The following is a 5,000-nucleotide window of genomic DNA, read 5'->3' as shown; positions in this document are numbered from 1 at the left end:
TTCACAGAGTTACAAGCAATACAATCCAAAACAATTCTGAGAAGGAAAGAGAGACGCAAATGTCCATTTGTCCTCAATGCCAAATAAAACTTAATATTCAGTTCTCATATGGTCATTATCCTGGGTGGCTTTCCTTCCCTATCTCACTGCTAACATCACATAGCTACTCCAGCTGAAGGCAACACTTGTATCTGTGTCTGTGCCAGACGATTCCTGGCTGACTGCGTCTGAGTAGCTGGACTGCCACCAAGTCCCTTGTGTGTAAAAAATGACAGGTCCTTGTCAATCTGAACTCCACCTCACCTCACCTCACCGCACGTTGGGCCTCATTTGTACTGAATAGCGACTAGCGTATTGTGTAATCCACAAGGAGAGTGAGGGCTGATCATCTATGCCCTTTGTGATGGTAAACAAGCAGCCAATCATTATGCAGCACGCCACAGCCGTGCAGGAAGTCTCACTCTCTCTATTTCACTCTGTTTCAGTGTATTTCTTTTTCATTATCTGGATTTTCCCCTGTACTGGCCTCCCTCTCTCTCTCACAAACACAGGCTCAAAGAGGAAAAAGAGACATGAGCACATACACGCTGGCACACATATGCATGCACAAACCACACATGCACGCACGCACGCACACACGCACGCACGCACACACACAAATGCACGCACGCACGCACACACATACTTGTGATGCAGGGCAATTATCTGAATTCCTCCAGAAGGAGAGGAGGATGTTTTTTTGAATCTGACGTGTGGCTCTGTGGCTCTCACCCACTGAAGCATCTCAAAAGGGTTTATGTGTGTGTGTGTGTGTGTGTGTGTGTGTGTGTGCGTGCGGGTGCGGCTGTGTGTGTGTGTATGTGTGTTTGTGTGTGTGTGTGTGTGTGTGTGTGTGTGTGTGTGTGTGTGTGTGTGTGTGTGTGTGTGTGTGTGTGTGTGTGTGTGCGTGCGGGTGCGGCTGTGTGTGTGTGTGTATGTATGTATGTATGTATGTGTGTGTGTGTGTGTGTGTGTGTGTGTGTGTGTGTGTGTGTGTGTGTGTGTGTGTGTGTGTGTGTGTGTGTGTGTGTGTGTGTGTGTGTGACCAGCCACAGAAGTGTCTCATGGTCTAAAAACACAAATTGGGATTTGGCACTGTGAAATAATAAGAGATAAAACAACTTTGTCTCCAAAACCCTTTAAAAGATCTAAAAGTAAAGCAACAATAAAAAGACTTAGAATGTCTTCCAATTTTATAGCAAGTTTAGTGGATTTAGTCACCTCAAACCACAAATGCTTTCATTTGGTTTTTATGTATAACCTTTGAGAATTCAAGGATTTATTCTTAATCTTGAACCAAAAGCAAACAAACAAACACGAACGCATGCACGCAGGCAGGCACGCACACAGGCACGCAGGCAGTCAGGCAGGAACGCACGCACGCAGGCACGCACACAGGCACGCAGGCACGCACACAGGCATGCATGCACGCACACAGCCTTACCCAGTGGGCCTGCCTCCACTGGATAATATGGTCTAAAAGGCTTACACCAGGGGTGTCTCGAGGGCTGTTTTTGCGTCCCTTAAGGGCGTTTTATCTGGCCCCCGATATCATTTTAATGTTATGCAACTTCACATGAAATATGACATATTTTGTAAAGAAATCTTAGAAATTACATTTCCAATGCAATTAAGTTATATTCATGGCACCTGGAGAAGGTGGGGATTGTTTTAAAGGTGGCTGCCTTCAATATAGGCCTAAATTGCATGAGGAAATCCTGATTTGTGTTCATAGTACAGCCCTCGGAGGACTTTTATGACCCTTGTAGGAATTTGAAGTGGCCCCTCAAATGAAAAAGGTTCCCCACCCCTGGCTCACACGCTGGCACATGCACACCCTAACCCAGAGGTCAGCCTGTGCAGCAGCCTGCAATGTAGTCTGCAAGACACATACACATACACATACACCTTTTTTGTGCGCGCGCACACACACACACACACACACACACACACACACACACACACACACACACACACACACACACACACACACACACACACACACACACACACACACACACACACACACACACACACACACACTATGCAGCCTATGCAGGTGCCTCCGTTCAGGCAGTAGTCAGTGCAATGGTTGACCTTGCATCGCTCTCCAGAGAAGTCAGGCCAGCAGTAGCAGCGCATGCCTCCCTTCTCATTGGCCAGACACCGGCCCCCGTTCTCACACGCCGGACGACACAGGTCTCCTGCATCACACACACACACACACACACACAGGCAGGAAAAGTTAAGAGTACATACACACAGGTCTCCTGAAACACACACACACACACACACACAGACACACACACACACACACACACACACACACACACACACACACACACACACACACACACACACACACACACACACACACACACACACACACACACACACACACACACAGGCAGGCCAAGGTAAAGGTGCACCGTGTAATATTTGTTGTAGTTTATTGCCTACAATACAATATTATTGCCTCAATGTTACCCTCAAATGGTATCCTTTTCATGAATACTTACCACCACCACCAAATTCTAAGTACTGGTATTCATTATGACTGGGAAAAATGCACTTGTCATACATGAAAAAGGGGATCTTCTCCATGGTGCTTTATTTTGAATTTCCAGAAATAGACATTTTAGCAGCAAACCTTACTGTACTTTGGTATACACAGGTCTAGAGCAATGAGAGATACAATACATTTAGTACAGCACTGATTCTTGAGAAAGTGGCTAAAACAGGTTGTAATCCTGAGAGAAAAAAACGAAGTGAATTACAAAATAATATGGTATATCCTCGTAAACAAAGGTCTTAACTTTTCAGAAATGCACAAGGCCAATCTCCCCATTTTGATTTTTTTTTCAGAAATCAGGTTTTTCTCCGATCATACCTTGTTTTTTGTCAACACCGTCAGACACAATTAAAAGCAATAAAAAGTGTATTGATTTGATTGCATATGTATCTGGAGTTTTTAAGTGATTGTGTGTGTTTTTTGGTTCACACATACGCCTTTTGAATGTTGAAAATTCACTTACATTCTATTTTAATACTGCTTCATGTGTTCTAATGTAAAAATATGTGCTGTCAGACAATGCTTACTTAATGCCTAAATAGATCAAACATTTTTTTGTAATTTCACAAATATTCGTGTAGGCTTAAATTTGCTATTACTTTGATAATTCAACAACTCCAAAGGAAAATTTTGTAAGCACATTCATTTAAAATGTCCAAAACTCCTTCTTACGGTGGTGACTTAAGAACTGACGGTGGTGACAGTAATCTGAAGGTGGTGAAAGTTACCTAATTATTACCTACATTTAGCAAAACAAATAGCCCTCTCAAGTCAATGACATCTAGCATAAACACTTTATTTTTCTGTGTGCACAGTATGCTTGTGCATGTGTTTTTTCTTCATTTGTTAGATACTGTAGGAAGTAGGCCAAGATTATTGAAAATGTGGCATAAACAGGTTTTAAGTTGTTCAAATCCAAAATATAGAGGTGTATTATCATAGATTAAGGTCTTGGCTGTGCAGTGAATGTATTGGCCAAGCTCCCCATGTTTTACATTTTTCAGAAAATGGCCTCTTTCTTGGTTTTGTCAACAGCGTCAGACAGAATTAGAAGTAAAATAAAACATGTTTACTGTATTTAAGAGAATTACTTTTACAATTCAACATAATTGTAGATACTTATTGGAAGCATATTCTTAAAACTTGTCAAAAACATGTAAAACACATGCTTTTTTGTGAACTACATCAGATGTCACCACCGTCAGGTTTTGTGACAAAAAACCCTCCAAATGCACCTCAGTGGAGGCTAGAGTATAAGTTTGGCTCACAATTATTACTAACATGTCTGGTAATGTTTCATTAACCAGTACAATTTAGTAAAATATGGAACAAGATGATGAGCGGAACAAAATTTGACGGTGGTGACATCTGACGGTGTGAGACAAAAAAAACACTCTTTTACATATTGTGCATTTTTTGCTCACATTAGCCACTTCGTTTTCGCTCTGTTTCTTAGGGGCTTAATGCCGCTTCTGAAAAAGTATATATAATTAACATTAATGTAACATAATACTATTAAAACCCCTGACGGTGTTGACAGTTTATGGTTGGGACAGTACCAGTCTCCAAACAAATTAACAAAATTAGGAGAAATTAGTAAATTTACAGGAGCTTCAGTGATGGTGAAGTATTCAGTAGAGCTGAAGGTTTGAAAAGGGGTCCTAAGTAATGACAATGACCTTGTCCATCCCTGATTTTATTGTCTTTTAAAAAAAGTCTGACCGTGGTGACCAATATGCTGGACACACTTTGAGCAATCAGAAAATAATAGTAAATATTGTTTTACACGCACTATGTGCATATCTGCAGAACCACTTCAATATGGACTTTCACATCATGGTGATATTATTCAATAATATCAGTGATTTTAACATTTTAAGTCAATTGAAATGATGATGTCTGTCCTTGGGACAGCTGTTTTTACAGGGTGTGGGCAGGTTTATAGCCATGAAAAGTAATAAAATTTCACTTAAATATTTCAAACGACTGTACATTTATGTAACAGACACCTGGGTGTTTACCTGGATTCATTTTGTTCATAAAAATGTAGTTTATTTCCAACAGAATTGGCAGTTTATTGCTGAGACATGTTTTAGCCACTTTCTCAAGAATCAGTGATAAGGTACATGTACACAACTATCGTGCATGGCATGGATATAGAGAAAAAATACTAATTCTATGGACATTTGCATTTGCACACAAAGCAAAAAGCATTCCCAGACATTACCGGTTGGATTAGGCCTTATCAAACATCAAATAAAATGAAAAAAATAAAAAAAATAAAAAAAATATCCAAGTCTATTGAAGGTAACAGCAGATGAGAAAACACTGTCCAGAAACCACACTTACAAAGATGATAGATCAGAGGAAAAGCATTACCATAAAAAAA

At 40.6% G+C, this 5,000-nt stretch overlaps 1 pseudogene; it reads right to left on the bottom strand.

The window, feature by feature from the left end:
- LOC134461473 (low-density lipoprotein receptor-related protein 1B-like) overlaps positions 1-5,000 on the bottom strand; it is a 149,995-nt pseudogene that overhangs the window by 24,359 nt on the left and 120,636 nt on the right.

Source organism: Engraulis encrasicolus, chromosome 13 (assembly GCF_034702125.1).
Source record: "Engraulis encrasicolus isolate BLACKSEA-1 chromosome 13, IST_EnEncr_1.0, whole genome shotgun sequence".
NCBI classification, from domain to species: domain Eukaryota; kingdom Metazoa; phylum Chordata; class Actinopteri; order Clupeiformes; family Engraulidae; genus Engraulis; species Engraulis encrasicolus.
The sequence above is the reverse complement of the archived record's forward strand: the minus strand, read 5'-3'. Positions and strand labels throughout refer to the sequence as shown.